At 41.8% G+C, this 6,993-nt stretch overlaps 4 non-coding genes across 4 annotated transcripts; all 4 read left to right on the top strand.

Annotated features, from left to right (window-relative positions):
- Nucleotides 1–1,541: 1,541 nt before the first annotated feature.
- Nucleotides 1,542–1,623, top strand: TRNAL-UAG (transfer RNA leucine (anticodon UAG)). Its single transcript has one exon. It is a non-coding gene; the product is annotated as a tRNA-Leu (tRNA).
- A 373-nt stretch (nucleotides 1,624–1,996) lies between these two features.
- Nucleotides 1,997–2,079, top strand: TRNAL-UAG (transfer RNA leucine (anticodon UAG)). The gene has a single exon. It is a non-coding gene; the product is annotated as a tRNA-Leu (tRNA).
- Nucleotides 2,080–2,950: 871 nt separating this feature from the next.
- TRNAL-CAG (transfer RNA leucine (anticodon CAG)) lies at nucleotides 2,951–3,032 on the top strand. Its single transcript has one exon. It is a non-coding gene; the product is annotated as a tRNA-Leu (tRNA).
- Nucleotides 3,033–3,859: 827 nt separating this feature from the next.
- On the top strand, nucleotides 3,860–3,942 carry TRNAL-UAG (transfer RNA leucine (anticodon UAG)). The gene has a single exon. It is a non-coding gene; the product is annotated as a tRNA-Leu (tRNA).
- Nucleotides 3,943–6,993: the final 3,051 nt, after the last annotated feature.

The raw sequence follows: 6,993 nt of genomic DNA, 5'->3' as shown, positions 1-6,993 counted from the left end.
CCTAATTAATAACCAATATTCTTTGACTCTATCATTATTATACATCTTTGTTCGTATCAAAAATATCGTGACTTGGCAATCGCAAGTAAGTAATATTAAAAGGAAGTCGAGAGGATATTCACTAAATCGTTGCCGATTTTAGAATAATCGAAGCGATATTCACTAAACCGTTTATGGTCGAGGGGATATGTACAAGTTTATAAGGCGAGTTATGCATAACCTTATGTACACGCGCTTGCCAAGTCACGATATTTTTGATACGCACAAAGATGTATAATAATGATAGAGTCAAAGAATATTGGTTATTAGTTAGGAAAAGGACTTAATTTATAACATAATTGTTCAATTGGCGATTGAATGAGAACAAAAGGCAGACTTGGCTCTACATGGGATCTCAGAACGTTTTACGGCGGAAAGGGCACGAGCGAGGCTTGGCCCATTTTTGTACATGTTAATGTTTTTCATAGGATCTCACTTCTTTTTGTAGACCCTCTCGTTATACTTCGGTAGTTATATTAAAACAAGACCCTCTCGTGGTACTTCGTTTGCCAATATAATCGCTAACGTTTGTCCATATTTACGCTGAATTACCCCTTTCGACCCGCAGAGAATATGTGATAAAGATTGTACGCGATATCCTAATATAAGAATGTAGCATCAGTTACGACACATTTCTTTTAAACTACTACTCTTATTAGCTTTAATATATATTTAACTTTCGGTTAACTTTGGACCATTACGTCCTTTCTTCAAGAACACACACTATTTCTGTTGAAAAGACGGCAGCACCATCTAGTTTTAAAATAAAGAACTAAAGAACAATTTTATAAAAATTTCGGGATGTTTTAATTTTTCTGTGCTTTATAAAATAAATGAAAACTAAATCCTGAATTTTAAGTTTCTATCTACCCTAGAAGTACCTTAGAATTTTGATGACCGGTGAGTGAGTGAGTGAGTGACAAAATAAGGTAAATTTCACCTTCGATATTTCGAGAAGTATATAGGGTAGGAGCTTGAAATTTGGAAATTATAGCTAGGATTGACAGTCCTCGCGGCAAGCAAAATTTCAGACTTTTACCTATACTCATCACGAAGTTACAGTGGGCTTGAAAGTGTCGTGAGTTGCTTCGAGAAAAGGGTGTCAGTGCTCGACTTGGCTGGGAGCACTGCACCTCTCTTAGCCGGATGTTTTTTCTAAGATTGATATTATGCAGCTTTTGCTTATTTGTCTGAGTTGACTTGAGTTTTCAGGTAGAGTGGCCGAGTGGTTTAAAGCACTAGTCTCTTCGGAGGCGTGGGTTCGAATCCCACATCTATCGGACTGATGTCTTTCTTTTAATAATAATATGAACCTTTTGCTTATTAGTCGGAGTTGACTTGTGTGTGTTCAGGTAGAGTGTCCGAGTGGTCTAAGGCGCTGGTTTTAGGATCCAGTCTCTTCCGGGGCGTGGGTTCGAATCCCATCCCATCAGCCGTATGTATTTTCTAAGATTAATATTATGAAGCTTTTGCTTATTTGCTTTAGTTTACTCGAGTGATCAGGTAGAGTGACCGAGTGGTCTAAGGCGCTGGTTTTAGGCACCAGTCTCTTCGGGGGCGTGGGTTCGAATCCCACCTGTATCATTCGGGTGTATTTTCTAAGATTGATATTATGAATGTTTTGCTTATTTGTCTGAGTAGACTTGAGTGTTCAGGTAGAGTGTCCGAGTGGTCTAAGGCGCTGGTTTAAGGTTCCAGTCTCTTCGGGGGCGTGGGTTCGAATCCCACCTCTTTAAGCCTGATGTATTTTCTAAGATTGATAATATGAAGCTTTTGCTTATTTGTCTGATTTGACTTGACGTTCAGGTAGAGTAGCCGAGTCGTCTTAGGCGCTGGTTTCAGGTACCATTCTCTTTGGGGGCGTGGGTTCGAATCCAGCCTCTATCAGCCTGATGTATTTTCTATTATTAATAATAATAAGCTTTTGCTTATTAGTCTGAGTTGATTTGTTTGTTCAGATAGAGTGGCCGAGTGGTCTTAGGCGCTGGTTTTAGGAACCAGTCTCTGCGGGGGGCGTGGGTTTGAATCCCACCTCTATCAGCCGGACGTATTTTCTAAGATTGATAATATCAGGAGTTCATAATAACCCCCCTTCGGGAGGGAAGTATGAAACTGGCCATAGAGCTAATGGTAAAAATCGCGAACAACAAGATTCTGTCGTTGCGCATAGAAAGAATTAGCCTGTTTATGGACACACAACCTTACAGTACATCGTAGCGGCATCTATGCTCCTTGGTTTTCGTTCCAAAACTTCCGTTGGCTGGGATCTCCGTCGAAAAGAAAAATGGCGATATTGTGGACGTAGAAACACGTTGCAATTCTTATTTTAAAGATACTGCGAATAAATTTGTCCAAACCGTTTTAATTTAACCACGGAATTCTCACTCACACATATCACAACAAAACATTATTGACGATCGTTTAAATGTTTTGTAGAAAACTAGAAATCCCGACTAAAAGCCAACTTCTTAGCCAAGGCTTAATTTACACCGTTCCGACAGAAGCAGACGTGAGCCATTTTCGCTTTCAAAACCACAAGATAAAAATAGTCCTAAACCGGAAGTGTGTAAGTTAATGCGCGTGGGCACTAAGAAATGGGGTAACTATTTCTTTGGGAGTTAAGCTGTGTATGAATCCGCTGAGCTTTACGGCGAAACTTTGTGGTTACGGGCTTTTTAACCAGTTTCGTACTTCGGGTTATTATGAACTCCTGATAATATGAACCTTTTGCTTATTAGTCGGAGTTGACTTGTGTGTTCAGGTAGAGTGTCCGAGTGGTCTAAGGCGATGGTTTAAGCACCAGTATCTTCGGGGGCGTGACTTCGAATCCCACCTCTCTTAGCCGGATGTTTTTTCTAAGATTGACATTATGAAGCTTTTGATAATTTGTCTGGGTTGACTTGAGTGATCAGGTAGAGTGGCCGAGTGGTCTAAGGCACTGGTTTCAGGTACCAGTCTCTTCGGGGGCGTGGGTTCGAATCGCACCTCTATCGGCCTGATGTATTTTCTATGACTAATAATATCAAGCTTTTGCTTATTAGTCTGAGTTCACTTGTGTGTTCAGGTAGGGTGGCCGAGTGGTCTAAGGCGCTGGTGTCAGGTATCAGTCTCTTCGGAGGCGTGGGTTCGTATCCTACCTCTATCACGCTGATGTATTTTCTTTGATTAATAATATGAACCTTTTGCTTTTTAGTCGGAGTTGGGTTCTGTGTTCAGGTAGAGTGGCCGAGTGGTCTAAGGCGCTGGATTAGGCACCAGTATCTTGGGGGGCGTGGGTTCGAAACCCACCTTTATCAGCCTGATGTATTTTCTATGATTAATAATATTAAGCTTTTGCTTATTAGTCTGAGTTGACTTGTATGTTCAGGTAGAGTGTCCGAGTGGTCTAAGGCGATGGTTTAGGCACCAGTATCTTCGGGGGCGTGGCTTCGAATCCCACCTCTCTTAGCCGGATGTTTTTTCTAAGATTGATATTATGAAGCTTTTGCTTATTTGTCTGAGTAGACTTGAGTGTTCAGGTAGAGTGTCCGAGTGGTCTAAGGCGCTGGTTTAAGGTTCCAGTCTCTTCGGGGGCGTGGGTTCGAATCCCACCTCTTTAAGCCTGATGTATTTTCTAAGATTGATAATATGAAGCTTTTGCTTATTTGTCTGATTTGACTTAACGTTCAGGTAGAGCAGCCGAGTCGTCTAAGGCGCTGGTTTCAGGTACCACTCTCTTTGGGGGCGTGGGTTCGATTCCCGCCTCTATCAGCCTGATGTATTTGCTATTATTAATAAAATTAAGCTTTTGCTTATTAGTCTGAGTTGATTTGTTTGTTCAGATAGAGTGGCCGAGTGGTCTTAGGCGCTGGTTTTAGGCACCAGTCTCTTCGGGGGGCGTGGGTTTGAATCCCACCTCTATCAGCCGGACGTATTTTCTAAGATTGATAATATGAACCTTTTGCTTATTAGTCGGAGTTGACTTGTGTGTTCAGGTAGAGTGTCCGAGTGGTCTAAGGCGATGGTTTAGGCACCAGTATCTTCGGGGGCGTGGCTTCGAATCCCACCTCTCTTAGCCGGATGTTTTTTCTAAGATTGATATTATGAAGCTTTTGATAATTTGTCTGGGTTGACTTGAGTGATCAGGTAGAGTGGCCGAGTGGTCTAAGGCACTGGTTTCAGGTACCAGTCTCTTCGGGGGCGTGGGTTCGAATCGCACCTATATCAGCCTGATGTATTTTCTATGACTAATAATATCAAGCTTTTGCTTATTAGTCTGAGTTGACTTGTGTGTTCAGGTAGGGTGGCCGAGTGGTCTAAGGCGCTGGTGTCAGGTATCAGTCTCTTCGGAGGCGTGGGTTCGTATCCTACCTCTATCACGCTGATGTATTTTCTTTGATTAATAATATGAACCTTTTGCTTTTTAGTCGGAGTTGACTTGTGTGTTCAGGTAGAGTGTCCGAGTGGTCTAAGGCGATGGTTTAGGCACCAGTATCTTCAGGGGCGTGGCTTCGAATCCCACCTCTCTTAGCCGGATGTTTTTTCTAAGATTGATATTATGAAGCTTTTGCTTATTTGTCTGAGTAGACTTGAGTGTTCAGGTAGAGTGTCCGAGTGGTCTAAGGCGCTGGTTTAAGGTTCCAGTCTCTTCGGGGGCGTGGGTTCGAATCCCACCTCTTTAAGCCTGATGTATTTTCTAAGATTGATAATATGAAGCTTTTGCTTATTTGTCTGAGTAGACTTAAGTGTTCAGGTAGAGTGTCCGAGTGGTCTAAGGCGCTGGTTTAAGGTTCCAGTCTCTTCGGGGGCGTGGGTTCGAATCCCACCTCTTTAAGCCTGATGTATTTTCTAAGATTGATAATATGAAGCTTTTGCTTATTTGTCTGATTTGACTTAACGTTCAGGTAGAGTAGCTGAGTCGTCTAAGGCGCTGGTTTCAGGTACCACTCTCTTTGGGGGCGTGGGTTCGAATCCCGCCTCTATCAGCCTGATGTATTTTCTATTATTAATAATATTAAGCTTTTGCTTATTAGTCTGAGTTGATTTGTTTGTTCAGGTAGGGTGGCCGAGTGGTCTAAGGCGCTGGTGTCAGGTATCAGTCTCTTCGGAGGCGTGGGTTCGTATCCTACCTCTATCACGCTGATGTATTTTCTTTGATTAATAATATGAACCTTTTGCTTTTTAGTCGGAGTTGACTTGTGTGTTCAGGTAGAGTGTCCGAGTGGTCTAAGGCGATGGTTTAGGCACCAGTATCTTCGGGGGCGTGGCTTCGAATCCCACCTCTCTTAGCCGGATGTTTTTTCTAAGATTGATATTATGAAGCTTTTGCTTATTTGTCTGAGTAGACTTGAGTGTTCAGGTAGAGTGTCCGAGTGGTCTAAGGCGCTGGTTTAAGGTTCCAGTCTCTTCGGGGGCGTGGGTTCGAATCCCACCTCTTTAAGCCAGATGTATTTTCTAAGATTGATAATATGAAGCTTTTGCTTATTTGTCTGAGTAGACTTGAGTGTTCAGGTAGAGTGTCCGAGTGGTCTAAGGCGCTGGTTTAAGGTTCCCGTCTCTTCGGGGGCGTGGGTTCGAATCCCACCTCTTTAAGCCTGATGTATTTTCTAAGATTGATAATATGAAGCTTTTGCTTATTTGTCTGATTTGACTTAACGTTCAGGTAGAGTAGCTGAGTCGTCTAAGGCGCTGGTTTCAGGTACCACTCTCTTTGGGGGCGTGGGTTCGAATCCCACCTCTAACAGCTTGATGTATTTTCTATGATCAATAATATCAAGCTTTTGCTTATTAGCCTGAGTTTTGTGTTCAGGTAGAGTGTCCGAGTGGTCTAAGGCGCTGGTTTTTATTTCGGTGTAGCGTTACCCGTATCTATATAATGGGTGGCAGTATTTTTTAGCCCTGGCACAGATGCAAATAGATGCTTATATTCATAAACGAGATTTTCTAACTGGACTATCTGATTGGATGAGACCTTAGCTAGTGAAAGGGCTTCTTTCAACTCGGCTTCGTCAATTTCGACGTCATTAGAAGCATGGCACAAGACAGAGGAAGCAAGTACTTTTCCACCGGGGACAGGGGGTGAATCAAATTTAAAAAACTTTGTGGGTTCATTGAACCAACAATAACGCAATTCGCGGTAATTTGCTATTAAACCACATTTTTGAAGGAGGTACATGCCAAGAATACATGGAAACACTAAATTATTTACAAAATATACAATATTGGTTTCAGTTTTGCCTGGTAATTTGAAAGTAGCGTTGGCAGTTCCGGTAGAGGTAACACGCGTGCGGTTAGCTAATTTTATGCCTAATTTATGGCGATGACGACCTTTACTAATCAAGGTTAATTTATCTTTAAATGAATCGTCTCCCAAAGTAAATGACGACCCAGGGTCAACCAAAGCTACACACTCAAAATCACCAATGCAAATCTGAATAAAAGCAATCTGAGGGGAAGCCAGTGTTCCACTCGAGATGTTCCAAAAAATCAATGTACATTGAAAACTGAAATAGTAGAGAGTGTGTCCGAGTCGTTACCACCTCTGATGGAACAAAAACCAAAGTTGCATAGATTTTCGTAGGCTTCTTGGACCATTATTGAGTGCGACGTGAAATATTGGATACCCTCATAATTTTATATAACATTCAAATATTTTCCAAAAGTTCAATGTTTATTGAAAACTGAAATAGTTGAGATTGTGTCCGAGTCGGGACCACCTCTGAAAGAACAAAACCAAAGTTGCATAGATTTTCGAAGGCTTCTTGGACCATTCTTGAGAGCGACGTGCAATATTGGATACCCTCTTAATTTTATATAACATTCAAATACTTTCCAAAAGTTCAATGTACATTGAAAATTGATATAGTAGTGTGTCCGAGTCGTTACCACCTCTGATAGAAAAAAACCAAAGTTGCATAGATTATCGAAGGCTTCGTAGACCATTCTTGAGTGCGACGTGCAATATTGGATACCCTC

Source organism: Phalangium opilio, unplaced genomic scaffold (genome assembly GCF_054372755.1).
Source record: "Phalangium opilio isolate 3A_F unplaced genomic scaffold, DU_Popi_V2 ptg000032l_1, whole genome shotgun sequence".
NCBI classification, from domain to species: Eukaryota; Metazoa; Arthropoda; class Arachnida; order Opiliones; family Phalangiidae; genus Phalangium; species Phalangium opilio.
The sequence above is the reverse complement of the archived record's forward strand: the minus strand, read 5'-3'. Positions and strand labels throughout refer to the sequence as shown.